The sequence below is a fragment of the Phocoena phocoena genome, chromosome X (assembly GCF_963924675.1).
Source record: "Phocoena phocoena chromosome X, mPhoPho1.1, whole genome shotgun sequence".
Lineage (NCBI taxonomy): Eukaryota > Metazoa > Chordata > Mammalia > Artiodactyla > Phocoenidae > Phocoena > Phocoena phocoena.
In genome coordinates, this window is record NC_089240.1 from 119,870,598 (window position 1) to 119,888,160 (window position 17,563).

Below are 17,563 nucleotides of genomic sequence, written 5' to 3' on the forward strand. Positions count from 1 at the left end.
CCCAAACTAATTCTATGAGGCCACCATCACCCTGATACCAAAACCAGACAAAGATACTACAGAAAAAGAAAATTACAGACCAATATCACTGATGAAAATAGATGCAAAAATCTTCAACAAAATATTAGCAAACAAAATCCAACAACACATTAAAAGGATCATACAGCATGATCAAGTGGGATTTATCCCAGGGATGCAAGGATTCTTCAATATATGCAAATCAATCAATGTGATACAGCATATTCACAAATTGAAGAATAAAAACAGCATAGTCAGCTCAATAGATGCAGAAAAAGCTTTTGACAAAATTCAACACGGGTTTATGATAAAAACTCTCCAGAAAGTGGGCATAAAGGGAAACTACCTCAACATAATAAAGACCATATACAACAAACCCACAGCAAACATCATTCTCAATGGTGAAAAACTGAAAGCATTTCCTCTAAGATCAGGAACAAGACAAGGATTTCCACTCTCATCACTATTATTCAACATAGTTTTGGAATTCCTAGCCATGGCAGTCAGAGAAGAAAAAGAAATAAAAGGAATACAAATTGGAAAAGAAGAATTAAAACTGTCACTGCTTGCAGATGACATGATACTATACATAGAGAATCCTAAAGATGCTACCAGAAAAATACTAGAGCTAATCAATGAATTTGGTAAAGTTGCAGGATACAAAATTAATGTAGAGAAATCTCTTGCAGTCCTATACACTAATGATGAAAAATCAGAAAGAGAAATTATGGAAACACTCCCATTTACCACTGCAACCAAAAGAATAAAATACCTAGGAATAAACCTACCTAGGGAGACAATAGAACTGTATGCAGAAAACTATAAGACACTGATGAAAGAAATGAAAGATGATACCAACAGATGAAGAGATATACCATGTTCTTGGATTGGAAGAATCAATATTGTGAAAATGACTATACTACCCAAAGCAATCTACAGATTCAACACAATCCCTATCAAATTACCAGTGGCATTTTTTATGGAACTAGAACAAAAAATCTTAAAATTTGTAGCAGACACAAAAGCCCCGAATAGCCCAAACAATCTTGAGGGAAAAAAACAGAGCTGGAGGAATCAGGCTCCCTGACTTCAGACTATACTACGAAGCTACAAAATCAAGACAATGTGGTACTGGCACAAAAACAGAAACATAGATCAATGGAACAAGATAGAAAGCCCAGAGATAAACCCATGAACCTATGGTCAACTAATCTATGACAAAGGAGGCAAGGATATAAAATTGGGAAAAGACAGTCTCTTCATTAAGTGATGCTGGGAAAACTGGACAACTACATGTAAAAGAATGAAATTAGAACACTCCTTAACACCATACACAAAAATAAACTCAACATGGATGAGAGACCTAAATGTAAGACCCGACACTATAAAACTCTTAGAGGAAAACATAGGAAGAACACTCTTTAACATAAATCACAGCAAGATCTTTTTTGATCCACATCCTAGAGTAATGGAAATAAAAACAAATTAAACAAATGGGACCTAATGAAACTTAAAAACTTTTGTACAGCAAAGGAAACCATAAACAAGACGAAAAGACAACCCTCAGAATGGAAAAAAATATTTGCAAGTGAATCAACGGTAAAGGATTAATTTCCAAAATATATAAATAGCTCATGCAGCTCAATATTAAAGAAACAAACAACCCAATCCAAAAATGGGCAGAAGACCTAAATAGACATTTCTGCAAAGACATACAGATAGCCAAGAAGCACATGAAAAGCTGCTCAACATCACTAATTATTAGAGAAATGCAAATCAAAACTACAATGAGGTATCACCTCACAACAGTTAGAATGGGCATCATCAGAAAATCTACAAACAACAAATGCTGGAGAGGGAGTAGAGAAAAGGCAACCCTCTTGCACTGTTGGTGGGAATGTAAATTGATACAGCCACTATGGAGAACAGTATGGAGGTTCCTTAAAAAACTAAAAATAGAATTACTATATGATCCAGCAATCCCACTACTGGGCATATGCCCAGAGAAAACCATAATTCAAAAAGACGAATGCACCCCAATGTTCACTGCAGCACTATTTACAATAGCCAGGTCATGGAAGCAACCTAAATGCCCATCGACAGATGAATGAATAAAGAAGATGTGGTACATATACACGATGGAATATTACTAAGCCATAAAAAGGAACGAAATTGGGTCATTTGTTAAGACGTGGATGGATCTAGAGACTGTCATACAGAGTGAAGTAAGTCAGAAAGAGAAAAACAAATATCGTATATTAACGCATGGATGTGGAACCTAGAAATATGGTACAGATGAACCGGTTTGCAGGGCAGAAGTTGAAACACAGATGTAGAGAACAAATATATGGACACCAAGGGGGAAATGCCGCGGGGGGCGGGGGGATAGTGGTGTGATGAATTGGGCGATTGGGATTGACATGTATAGAATTGATGACTAATGAGAACCTGGTGTATAAAGAAATAAAATTAAATTTAAAATTTTTTACAAAAAGAAAGGAGAAAGCAAATGATAACTAGGGCTTTTATGGAAGCAGATAAAAGGAATATGAAGAGTCTCAAACCTACAAGAATCTAGATGTACTTAGTTCAGTAGGGCATATTTTCAAAGATTTACTTCCCCTATTTCAGTTTCTCATAGTCAGTCTATCAGTGTGCTGTAAAGAATGACTTCCTAATATTACAGCACCAGGTACCAGTCCAATGAGTAGTACAGTGATTAAAATTCCTGGACACTAAATTATTAATAGTTAGAATACCTACAAAATTAATTTATATACTCATTTTTTTTTTAAAATTATTACTATATTTACCTTTATATCTTGTAACTGGTGAGGAAAGCTGCTGCTATGCTCTTCCTACCACCACTTAAATTCTGCTGATGCTTTGATTTCAGCACAGTCCTGAACATGTGACTGAGGCAAAACAAATAACAATGTACTCAGGATGATGAGAGGTGGTACAATATATACTTAATAGCATGGGCTTAGAATATAAGTTAGATGGACTTGGTGTTGAACCCTGGGTATGTCCTTTACTATCTATATAAGTTCTTACTCTATGAGTTTCTTTAATTTGGGATGGGGTAATGATAGTATTTACAACATAGTGTTCATATGAGGATTAAATAAAATAATGCTTGTAAAGCATTTTTCATAATACCTTAACATTTACTGTAAGTATGGTTAAGATCCCAGTGGGGCAGAAGACAGTGCACCTAGGAATTTGTTAACTGGTTCACCAACATAAGATAGCACTATATTCAAGATGTCAAGATTAGGCCACCTCCAGGACCACCTGTTATTGATAGGTCAAAGCCCCATATTATCTTGCTCCATCATTGTCAACATAATTATATATTTCTGTAGAGTTTATTCCCTGTGACTCACAAAAATCAACAGGGCTGTTTTCTATAGCTTTACAAAATAAACCATACTTATCCAGTCTGAATTGAGGTACACTTTTAAGTATATGATCAAAATGTTTTCAAGCTTAAGGCATGTTAATGTGTCAATTTGATTGAATTCTCATTCTGAAATAAGTTCAGGGAAAAAATTGTAAAGCATAATAGAGAAAAATGAAAGATACTTGTAGTAGAAACAACAGGTGTAACAGTGAACATATGTTGAAACTGACATAGCAACAGTGGAAGAATATGTAGCTGCTGAAGAATCATGGCAATCTGAGCCTGCAAAATCCTTTTATTAGCTGCCACAGCAGTATCCAGAAGGGTAATTAGGGATGTGAGCAGCATTACACAGGGTAATAGAGGGGGCTAGGAAGAACTTCAGCATGTCACTATAGCATGTGCCAGTCAGAGGAAGGCTGTGCATTCAGTTTGAAAAAATCAATGAAAGGAAGAAAATGCTATTAGTGCCTGTGATTGTTGAAGGGCTGACTTCAAGGTGATGGGTGAAGCTGAATCGAGTTGCTGTGAACCAAGAAGAGGCTCACAAATCTTTACTTCCAAAAATACAATTTCAGGTCTGCCCTGATTTGAAGATCTACAAAATTTCAAACGGACTTTGAATTGCATAGACATCTAGTTTTAAAATAGGCACTACTTTCCTTTGTGGGGCCTCATGGGTGCCCTGGTAATAGCCTCCTAAACCACATATTAGTCTCAGGCTATGGGTAAGCTATAAAAGGAAAGGAAAGGTTTACCAATAATCCAGAATAAAATGATTAATAAAATTAATCAGAAATAATAACAAAGGTATAAGAATGCATTCTCATTGTGTTTTTCCAGCAAGTATTTATTAAATACTTAATAAACGCATAGGCCCACTAAGCAATGTATGAGATACCAAGAAATCTGATACACAGTCTTAATATAAAGACACTGAGGAAAAATAAATTACATTGTAGAAGTTAAGATCATAAAATGAGAATGATAGGTGTCTTGGCAAAGGGTGTATGTAAATGTCAGTGATTCAACAACTGAAATGAACTTATTTAAATGCTCTGAGGTTCCTTAAAAAACTAAAAATAGAACTACCATACAACCCAGCAATCCCACTGCTGGGCATATACCCTGAGAAAACCATAATTCAAAAAGACTCATGTACCACGATGCTCATTACAGCTCTATTTACAATAGCCAGGACATGGAACCAACCTAAGTGTCTATCGACAGATGAATGGATAAAGAAAATGTGGCACATATATACAATGGCATATTACTCAGCCATAAAAAGAAACGAAACTGAGTTATTTGTAGTGATGTGGATGGACCTAGAGTCTGTCATACAGAGTGAAGTAAGTCAGAAAGAGAAAAGCAAATACCGTATGCTAACACATATATATGGAATCTAAATATATATATATATATATAGTCATGAAGAACCTAGGGGCAAGACGGGAATAAAGACGCAGACCTACTAGAGAATGGACTTGAGGACACGGGGAGGGGGAAGGGTAAGCTGTGACAAAGTGAGAGAGTGGCATGGACATATATACACTACCAAATGTAAAATAGATAGCTAGTGGGAAGCAGCCACATAGCACAGGGAGATCAGCTTGGTGCTTTGTGACCACCTAGAGGGGTGGGATAGGGAGGATGGGAGGGAAGGAGATGCAAGAGGGAAGAGATATGGGGATATATGTATATGTATAGCTGATTCACTTTATTGTACAGCAGAAACTAACACACCATTGTAAAGCAATTATACTCCAAAAAAGATGTTAAAAAAATTAAAAATAAATGCTCTGAGTCTCAGTTTTCTCACCTAAATAATTGTCATGTGAACTGTTAACTTGAAGTCCTTGTCAAAATTAAATTTTAAAATGTATATGAAAGTCACTCCCTTCTCTGGAAGATGAAATAGATATAATTTTGCCACTTTCTTCTGCTAAACACAACTAAAAGTGTTGGGTATTATATGAAACAAACATAAAAACATTTGAAAGATAGGAAAAAATCAGACTAGCTAGGGAGCTCAGGACCCAAGGAACAATATGGCAAGGAGCTCCCTAGGTTTCATTGTTTCTATTCCTCATACATCCTAGACTTGCAGCTGAAGAATCCAGGAACTTGGAAATGACAATAGGCACAGACAGTAAGAGCTCAAGCAAATTCTGCTCTTTGTAATACAGGGACCAGGAAAGAGGTAGCCTAGGAAGATAACTTTTATAAAATAACCACTCTACAGCAGCAAGACATCACTGCCCTCAAAAACAAACAAACAAACAAAAAACCACCTGTCCCTACCCCTACCCATGTCACCAGAGGCTGAGTAGGAATCTGAGGCTTCTACCCTGACCAGGCTGTAACAGGGTGCCCCAACATGTGGGTAGGTGTGGTGTCAGAAAAGACCAAGGAGCCAACTAGGATTTCTATCCTTACCAGGTGGTAGATAGATACCAGGTGGTATCCTTATTGCATTGTCAGTGGAGAATACATTGAAAGTATGGTCTTATATTTGCAATTGGCAGTAACAAGGCTCCGCAACTCCTTTCAGAGGTGTTTTCAACACTGGAGTGTTGGGACTTTTACCATTACCCAGAGGCAATGAACCACATCCCTTCAGTATTGTTAGTGGAGGTCACATGGGGAGCAGTAATAAGGCACTCTAATTCCCAAGCCAGGGAAGTATCAGTAGAGACCTAGTGACAAATTTAAACTCCCACTCTTACCCCAAAATACCTTCCCTCCTCAGTTGGCAATGGAGGTTGAATAAGCAACCTGTATGTCTATGCACACCTGGCAAAAAGGAGACAGTGCTCCCACCTTTTCTTGCCAGAGCAGTGTCAAAGAAAGCCAATTAAAAAAGGTTTAAATAAGATCCACAGTCTCACAACATAATATGAAAGATATCAATATTTCAATCAAAACTCATGCATCATATGAAGAACTAAGAGAATTTCAACTTAAATGAAAAGAAATACAATCAATGGGTATCGTCACTACAAGGACAGAAATGCTAGAATTATCTGACAAATATTTTAAAGCAACTGTTATAAAAATGCTTCAACAAAAATTTATAAACACCCTGAAACAAATGAAAAAATTAAAAGTCTCATTAAATAAATAGAGGATATGAAGGTCCAAACAGAAATTTTACAACTAAAAAAATAACTAAATAAAAAAGCAATATGTGTCCATCAGCAGATGAATGGATAAAGAAAATGTAGTATGTATGTATGTGTATATATATATATATATATATATATATATATATATATATATACATACACAGACACACACACACAATGGAATACTACTCATCCATAAAAAAGAATAAAATTTTGCCATTTGCAGCAACATGGATGGACTTGGAAAACATTATGCTAAGTGAAATAAGTCAGAGAAAAACAAATGTTGTATGATATTATTTATATGTAGAATCTAAAATTATAACAAACTAGTGAATAGAACAAAAAAGAAGCAGACTCACAGATATAGAGAACAAACTAGTGGTTACCAGTGGGGGCAGGGGCAATAAATGGGTGGGGGAGTGGGAGGTACAAACTTTTGGGTGTAAGACAGGCTACAAGGATATATTGTACAACACGGGGGATATAGGCAATATTTTGAATAACTGTAAATGGACTGTAACCTTTAAAATTGTATTTAAAAAAGAATTAATTTAAAAAAATCAACAAATGGGCTCAACAGCAGAATGGAGGGAACAGATAAAAGATTCAGTGAAAATGAATACAGAACAATGCAAATTAATCAATATGAACAACAGAGAAGATAGACTAAAAAATGAAATAAACAGAGCCTCAAAAACCACAACAAAAGATAGAATATTCATGTCATCAGAGACTTGGAGCAGAGAAGAAAAGGGCAGTCTAAGTTCCCAAATTTGGCAAAAAACATAAATAAGCCTACAGAATCAAAAAGGTGAGCAAACCTCAAGTAAGATTAAGCCAAATAAATTTACATTATAGTCAAACTTCTAAAAATGTAAGACAAAGAATAAAATTTCAAAGCAGCCAGAGAAAAATGACACTATAAGTATAGAGAAAAAAACTACTTGAATGACAGTGGATTTCTCATCAGAAACAAAGTAGGCTAGAAAGATGTGGCATAAAATTTTTCAAGTGCTGAGAAAAAAGAACTGTCAACCCAGAATCCTATGCCCAGTGAAAATACTCATCAGACACTAATTATAAACATAAGTAAGGAAAAAAGTGATATCACTACAGAATGAAAAACATCACTACAGAATGGAAAACATCAAAGATATAGTAAAACAATATGAAAATATAAATTTGACAACTTATATGAAATGGATTAATTCTGCAAAAAAGTAAAAATTACCACAACTCATGAAAATGAAATAATTTGAATAGCTCTCTAAACATTAAGGATATTGAATTCATAATTTAAAACTACTCAAAAAAGTGACGTTCAGGCTCAGATGGTTACACTGGAGAACTCTATCAAATATTTAAAGGAGACTTAACAAAACAAAAAGTGGAAACTAACCAAATGTGCATCACATCATAAATAGAAAACAAAATGGTATATCCATACATTGGAATACTGTTCAACCATAAAAAGCAATAAAATACAAATACATGCTACAACATAGGTGAACCTTGAAAACATTATGCCAAGTAAATGAAATTAGGCACAAAATTCCAAATATTATATAATTACACTTATATGAAATTTTTAGAATATGCAAATGCATAGAGACAAAAAGTAGCTTACTGGTTTCCAGGGTTTTTAGGGAAGGCAGAATGGAGAGTAACTACTAATAGGCCCAAAGTTTCCTTTTAAAGTAATGAAATACTCTGGAATTATATAGTAGTTATGATTACACAACCCTGTGGTTAAATTACAATGTACACATTAGATGAGTGAATTTTATGGTATATGAATTATATCTCATTTTTTTTAAATCTTAAGCTAACATTAAGATTAATGTTGAAAAACTGAATTTTTTACCCCTACAACAGGGAAAAAGGCAAGGATATTCCCTCTCCCCAGTGTTATTCAAAATAGTATCAGGTATTCTAGACAATGCAACATGAAAAGCAATGAACGACATATAGATTGGACAGGAAGATATAAAATTGCCCCATGTGCAGAGAAAAACAAACATACATCAAAATAAAACAAAACAAAAAAATTAGAACAGTATGTATAGTCAGCAAGGTTACAGGATATAAAATAAGCATTAAAAATACAAACATAGAAAACATACAAAAATATTTCTCTATTGTACAGAAAAAAACCCATGGGTGCTGAAATTAAAAATGCAATGTCATTTACAATTACTCAAAAATGAAACACTTAAGTAATACTTGTAAGTCTAAAAAAACTCTTGAAAATTTGTGATGATTAAATTTGTGTCAACTTGGTAAGGCTCCAAGATGTCTGACCAACTAGAAACAATAGCCTAGATATTACTGTGAAGCTACATTTTAGATGTGTTAACATTTGTCAGTACACTTTGTGTAAAGCAGATTGCCCTCCATAATGTGGGTGAGCCTCATCTACTCAGCTGAAGGCCTTAAGGGAAAAGACTGAAGTCCCATGAAGAAGTAATTCTGCCTCCCTAGTGCCTTTAGACTCAAAACTGCAACATCCACTCCTTCCCGAATTTCCAACCTGCCAGTGTCTGCTTTCTTCTTCCTGCTAGCTCTTTAGTCCCACATCTACCCTATCACCAAATCCTGTCATTTATCCTTCTTAAATGCCTTTGAATACTGTCATTTGCCTTGATTCACCACCCCTGCCCCCTACCACCAAGATGCCAAAGTAAGTATTGAATAGTAAGTAATTTGCAAGAGACATAACTCTCTGAGGCATAATGCAAAGAAAAGACTTTAAATTGAGTTTGAAATAAATATTGAAAAATAAGTTTTCTGGCAAACCAACCCCCACCCAAAACATGGGTTTTGTGAAGGTATTTGAAGCCTGTGGTGAAATGAATATAGGTATAGCAACAGTATATCCCAAACTTGTATCTATGTTAACTCAAATTCCTATAATTAAGACCTAGTAGAAGAAAATGCATCCCTCTTTTCAGGCATAAAATGACGTTACCTCAGTCTTTACTGTGTTACCCAAGTTAGCTGGCTGGAAAACAAACAAACAAAAAAAAACAAAACCAAAAAAACCCAAAAACAAAGAAACAAACCAAAAAAACATTCCCAAGATATAAAGAAATCATCAGAAACAGAAACAAATATCACACAGATTTTGTACGCATCTGAAAGAGAATTTAAAATAACTATTACGATATGCTAAAATTTGTAAAGAAAAAGTTGGACAACATGTAGATCAGATGGGTTTTTTCATGAGAGAAAATGGAAATGATAAGAAAGAATGAACTGTCAAAGCTAGAAATTAAAAACACACTAACATCACTAGATACAACACAATCAAGGTAAGAATCAGTGAACTTGAAGATAGATTTATAGAAATTATACAAACTGAAACATGAACAGACTGTGGAACAAAGAAAACAGAACAGATCATCCAAGAGCTGTGGGACATATGCATATTTGGAATCATGAAAAGAGAAAAGAGAGAAAAAATGGGGAATAAAAAGTATTTGAAAAATATAGTCTAAGAATTTTATAAAGTTAATGACATGAACAAAAGCCCATATCTAAGAAGCTTAGAAAAAAACAAATAGAATACACACACACACACACACACACTCATAACCTAATCATTTTAAAATTGCTAAAAAGAAAGACAAAAGGAAAATATTAAATGCAGTCAGATTAAAAAAATATTACATATAGAAGAACAGGAATTAAAACAGTACTCTTTAGAAACTAAGCAAGCTAGAAAAAATAATGAAAGTAAAATAAGATTATATTTTTCCTATTTTAGTTACTCTAAAAAATAGTTGGCTATTTAAAGCCAAAATAGCAGCAAAATATAGTATGTTTATAGCATATGTAAAAGTGACATGTTTGAAAACATAAACATAGAGGATGGAAAATAGGAGTTGAGAATATAGTGTAATAAGTTCCTTTCATTACATGTGAAGTAGTTTAATATCATATGAAAGTTAACCCTGATTTGTAAATGTTGTATATTGCAAATTCTGGGTGAACTGCTAAATTTTTTTAAGAGATATGGATAATAAGTCAATAAGGATTAAAAATTAAATAATAAACATGTCTTTTTAGTACAAATTTTTTAAAAAGATAGTACAAATCAAAACAGCTAGCAAGATGATAAATTCCCATCCAATCACATCAATAATCAAATTAAATGTAAATGGCTTAAACTTGCCAATTATAAAACAAGTATAAGGTTAGATGAAAAAGCAAGGTCCAAATTAAGCTGCCCACAAGCAACCCACTTGAAACATAAAGATATAGATAGGTTAAAAAATAAAAGGATGGAAAAAGATATGCCACACAATACTAACCAAAAGAAAGCTAGAACAGCTATATTGATATCAGTTATATTAGGCCTTAATTTAAAGGATATTTATTAGAGAAAAATAGAGATATTACATAATGATACAGAGGTCAATTTTCCAAGAATTCCCCAATAATTCTGAATGTGTATTCACCTAATAGAGCTTCAATTTACATAAAGCAACCTGATAAAAAAGAAGAACATAACAGACATATCCAAAATTATAGTTGGAAACTTCCACGGTCCACACACCTTAATTGATAGAGTAAGTAGGAAGAAATCAGTAAGGATATACACAATCTGAACAACATGATCAACCAAATTGGCATAGTGAATATTTATAGAACAGTCTACCTAATGACAACAGAATGCATAGTCTTCTCAAATGCTTATCAAAATTTGTAAGATACACAGTAGTCTGGACTACAAAACAAATCTTAATAGATTTAAAAGAATAAAGATGATATAAAGTATGCTCTTGGACCTGAACAAAATTAAACTAGAAATCATAACAAAAGTGGAGGTTTTAATGGAAGTCTAAAATGAATAAAGGAAAATAAAAATACAACATATGAAAATTTGTTGATACAATTAATGTGGTACTTAAAAACATATAACATTGAATGCTTCTATGACAAAAGAAATAAAATGCAAAAAATATCAGTGATTTAAGTTTCTACTTTAAGAAACTAGAGCAAGAAAAACATATTAAATGAAAAGAAAACAAGTCAAAGGAAGGAAATAACAGAAGATGAGAGTGAGTATCAATTAAATTGAAATATAAAACAATGAAAAATCAAAGCAAGAAAAAGCAAAAGCTGGTTCTTTGGGAAAAAAATTGATGCCTTTAGCCAGAATGACAAAAATAGGAAAAGACACGTTATTAATATTACAGATGAAAGAGGGGCCATTACTATTGACACCCCAGATATTAAAAGAATAATACTAGGGACAATTCTATGTCCACAAATTTGACAACTTGGATGAAATAGTCCAATTCCTTGAAAAACACAAAATACCAAAATTCACTCAGTAGAAAATAGGTAGCCTGAATAGTTCTACATTTATTTTATTAATTAATTAATAGTTGAAATCTTCCAAAAAAAGGAAATCTCAAGTACACACAGTCTCTCTGACAAATTCTACCAAACATTTATTGAAGACATAAAACCAATTCTACACAATCTCCTCCAGAAGTAGAATAGGAGGGAAAACTTCCAAACTCATACTATGAGGCCAGAATTCCACTAGTAAACCCAAAGACATTTAAAGAAAAGAAAATTATAGAACAATATCCCTTAGGACAACAGTTGCAAAAATCTTCCACAAAATATTAGCAATTAAATTCAGCAATATAGAAAAAGGATAACACATCATGACCAAATGTGATTTATCCCAGGAATACACCTTGGTTCAATATTGGAAAATGCAACCAATGTAAGTAATCATATTAATAGACTCAAGAAGAAAAGCCGTATGATCACATCAATGGGTTAGAAGTAAAGATACCCAGCCAACTAGGAGTAAAGGGGAAATTCTTCAAACTGATTAAGGGTATGTACAAAATCCTAATATAAACATATGACAATGGTTTAAAAAAACTGAATGCTTCTCCCTAAATTCACGAATAATGCAAAGATGTCCCCTTTCAGCACTCTTATTCAAGAATTTACTAGAAGTCTTAGGTAGTACATTATGGCAATCAATCAATCAATAAAGTGACAGGAATACACCTTGGAAAGGAATAAATAAAACTGTCCCTCTTTGCAGATGACATGCTTGTATAAATAGAAACTCTTAAAGAATATACCCAAAAGCTTCTAGAAGTAGCAAAGTAACCTTTTCAAGAGCATATAATACAAAATCAATATACAAAACTCAACCATGTTTCTACTTACCAGCAATGAATAATTGGAACTTGGTATTAAAAACAAACAAAAATACCATGACAATAACACCCCTAAAATTACTCAGGTTTGTACTTTACAAAACATGAGCAGACTCTGTATACTGAAAACTACTAAATATCGATGAAAAAAAAATCAAAGAAGATATCACTTCTCCCCAATCAGATCTATTTGTTTAAAGCAACCCCAATAAAAATCTCGGCAGTCTTTTAAAAATAGATATCAACAAAATGATTCTAAAATTTCTACGGAAAGGCAAAGAAATTAGAAAAGCCAAAACTATTTCAAATAAAGAACACAGTTGGAGGACTTAGAATACCTAAGTTCAGAATTTACTATGAGGCTACAGAAATTAAGACAGTGTGGGTTTGCTGAAAGGATAAACTCATAAATCAATGGAATAAAACAGGATAGCTAGAAATAGATCCATAAAATTAAAGTAACAAAGTTTATAGACTACTTGCCTTCTATATGGAGAATACAAGTATTTTAAAATTAAAGTATAATTGACATACAATGATATTTGTATATTAGTTTCATGTGTACAACACAGTGATTCAACATTCGTATATATTGTGAAGTGATCCTCACAATAAGTCTAGTTACTATCAAAGTGTTTGCTTCTGACACTAGGAACAAGATTCTCTAAAATTGCAATTCATTACCTATTTGGGGTGCACATCCTTTTGAGGTCAGGAACTGCTTCTTGTTCATTACTATTCTCCTTTGTTCTATGGATAGAATTAATTAATCAAATTCCAGTTTTGCCACCTACTAACGCCATGAACTTGGGGGAGAGAGACTTCTAACTCAGTTTCCTCTCCTTTAAAATGGAGATAATGTTATATACCCCATAAGATTGTTCTCCAGGGTAAATGACATCATGCATGTAATGCCATCAGGAGCCTGAATAGTGTATCAGTAACTTCCTTAATTGTTAGCTGGTGACCTTAGGTTGGGTGTCCTAGAGGTAGTGATTATTGAGGAAATATTCTCAGAAAAAAAAAGGGAACACGAGAAGTAGGATAGGGCAGAGGAAGTTGCTAAACAAGAATACGGTCTCAAATTTAGAGTAGATTCAGCATGATCCCAAGGGGAGCTCAGGAACACAAACTGCATCCCAGAAATAGCCCCACCTTAAGTGAGTTTCTTGTATGTAGTGGGTCAATTCTTAGCTGTGGGTTACCTGGGAGTGTAAGTTTGAGGTGGCTTCTGTGTGGCAGACAGGAATTCACTGGAGAAAGGGATCAGCTGTAAGCAGTAAGCACTCACAGAAGCTGGAGGAAAAAATGCACCTCCCAGTGACAGGGCAGGGCACTGACAGCATCCTCTAAATTTTATTGGGATCATCTGATTATTATACCAAGATATGAAATGTGAACTATGGCTTTAAAAGTAATGTATTGACATGTACACACTGCTATGTTTAAAATAGATAACCAACAAGGACCTACTGTATAGCGTAAGGAACTCTGCTCAATACTCTGTAATAACCTAAATGGGAAAAGAATTTGAAAAAGAATAGATACATGTATATGTAAAAAATTAAAAAATAAAAGTAATATAATGGAATTAAGCCAATTATAGAATATCTCTCCTCCAACCATAATAAAAAGACCATGTTAGCAACAAAGAAGAAGCACAATATGACTTGGAGCAGATACTCAATAAATGTTTCTTAAACGAATGAAGTTCAACTAAGATACTAGTAGTAAAACAACATGGTTGCTATGGTTAATGAGTACCTAATATGTGCCAAGTATAAAATAGATTATTTTCATAAGGCATTACCAATCTTCCTAACTACCCAACAAGGGGGTGTTATGAATTCAATATTAAAGGAGAATAAAATGATGCTCAGATAAAGTAAATGCTTGTTTGGATCAATAATAAAGGTAATAGTTTCCAGTCATTTAGTGTTTATGTGCCATGCCCCAAGCTAAATGTAATTCTCATTTTTACCTATGACAGATAAATTCCTATTGTCATGTTACAGGTAAAGGAACTAAGGCTCAGAAGTAAGGCAACCTGCCTAAGATCACACATTTGTATATGTATCTGTAGGAACAAAGAAATGAATCCAGGGTTCTCTGATCCTGAAACCCCGGCTCTTTCCACTGCACAACTGTTGTTACTTTTCTACCCGTGAAGGATGCTTAACAAACTGCTTTATGCTGATCAGAAGTGTTTAATGGCAGGTAGCTAGGTCTTTGATTAATTTGCTTTTCCTTTTTCTCCCTATCAAGACATAATGAATTAATGTGATGTGTTTGTAAAGTATTTCAAGATATGGCTATATCAGGCAAAAGTAATAAAATAGGTATTAATTTAAAAAAGAAGACTTGGTGATCATTGGAGTAGGGGACCACTTTTCTACTGGGAAACTCAAATTTATAATTTGAAATCTTCTTGAATATTCCATGTCTCCCAACCAGTTGATCTTTAACAATGATACTTAACAGGAATTATTTGCCATATATGCTGTCCAACTACATAATTTCTTTGTGAATGTTATTTGCAGACAATAATGTATAATAGTAAAGGTAGATGTCACAGAGTGTAGTATTAGTGTATGTTGTTCATAACATATCTAGTAAAAGTGTTGATGAAAATGTTATGACCAAAGTTTTTAATCACATCTCACATAGATGATTACCTAATTATCATCCCCAAAGTCTTTGCAACTTTTAATTTAGCCTTATGCATTTTTAAAATGACAGCTAAAAGAAATCATCTGACCCAAATACTAATAATGAAAGAATATCAACTATCTTAAATAAAATGAAAATGAGAAAATAATTTTACATTTTAGTATTATTGTAAATGAGTGACAGAATATTGATACAAATGCATGCTTTGCAACTTTTTCTTCAAACCTATTTTATAGGAAAATATGTAAGTATTAATAATAATAATAATAAGTATTGCCATTAAACTAGTAATGGTGTGTATATCAAATTGTAGAGGGGAAAATAAAGATTAATTAAGGTAGAAACAGTTCTCACCAAGGAAAAATGACAAACATGCATTTCCTTACCTATCGAGCATTGGTGTCGGTGTGAATATTAAAGAGGAAAGTATTTGAATGTGAAGCTCTGAATCTTAGGAAGATAACTGGCAAAGGTGCACCCTGAATCACAATAAACTTTAATTATCTGTTCACACCCACAATATCACCAGTCATTAAGTGCATGATGTGCAATTAGTTGTGTCTCCTAGCAGCTCTTACTTAGTTGTTTAACTCTTCTATAGCTTGATCTACCAAATTCTGATCAATGAGAGTGTAAGATCCTGGGGGAGTGGCCATGACTTCAGCACACAGCCAGAAAATTTGCTCAGTATTTGATAGTTAAGATCAGGGGGGAAATTCTTGCTGAAATGAAATATTTTAAACATCTATTGACATTTGAAACTAGCTTGCTTCTGACCTTTAATGAAAGAATGAATCCAAGTGAGACAGGCCTGGGACCTAGGACCCTTTGCTGCAGTGCAGCAAAGCTTGCACCTGGACACATCTCTCCTGGAGCTAAAAAATACAAAGAAACTATACGGGACTAAAAATAACTGTGTGCATTTCCAGTTGGGGCAAATTCTGGACCCAAAAGATACAAAAGACAAAAAAAAAACCAACTGCCATTTCTGAAGAGCCGGGAGCAAAAACTGGGTGTTGGGAGCAAAAGCCCAGAACTCTGCATGCCCCGCTGCAGTCAACACCACAAAGGGGTGGGCAAACCACCTAAGCCAGCCCTCCATCCCGACCCCTGGACACACCCCTACCCCCACCCCATATAAGGAATGAGCTCGCCATTCCCCCCCCCTCCTCGGGGAGCCGAGCAAGGGAACCTGTTACTTATTTTTGCTCCCTCCTGCAGCCGGCGCAGGGGCCCCAATAAAGCCTTGCCTGAATTTATTGTCTGGCCTCTAGTTAATTTCTATTGACTGGGGAATGCCAAGAACCCTGGTCAGTATGACAAGGAGCAAACTGGGGAATGCAACATTCCACTCCTGTAACAGAATGAGGTTAAGCAAAGGGAGAAGCAAGCATGTACCCTAAGCAGTACCTGTAGTGGCATAAATTCCTTACATAAACTGGGCTTCCTCAAGTAGGTAGCTACCAAGAGATAGTGGATAAGCTCTCAGGCAAGTTTCTGGCTTCCATGTGTATTAGCAGAGAGGTTCCATTAAAGGTGTCTGGTGTTAACAAACAAACAGTGTAGGAATCTTGAAGCTCCTATCTTATCAAACCCTCCTGAATCCCCCAACATAAATGTACACACACACACACACACACATACACACACACAAATTCTTTCCCTTACTCCTGCTGATTAACATCTTTTCCCTTATTTCTCTGAATGACCTCTCCATTACGGATGGTATTAGATATAAGTAATAGTAGTGTCCTTATTAGGGTAGATAGAACATGTAGCTCAGTACAACACATATTTCCTGATCAACTTAGGTGTAGGATAGGTGTTGGAGACACAGAAATAAATGATAGGGGAAAAAAGTCCAAGGGTCAGATTTGAAGTCCTCTGTTCTGTCTGCTACAATGGGTGACAAAAGCAAAGCACTTCTGCCACAGTTCTTCAGGAAAATGCAAGTTGCTATCATCACACTCACTCGTGGAGATTTTATGTCTTCATTTAGAGGTCTGTAGAATATTGTCCCCAAACAAGCTGCATCAGACTCACCCAGGAACTTGTTAGACATGCCTAATTTTGGCCCTACCCAGACTGACTAAGACACTCTGAAGGTAGAGTTCATCAATCTGGAGTTAATCAAGCCCTCCTGG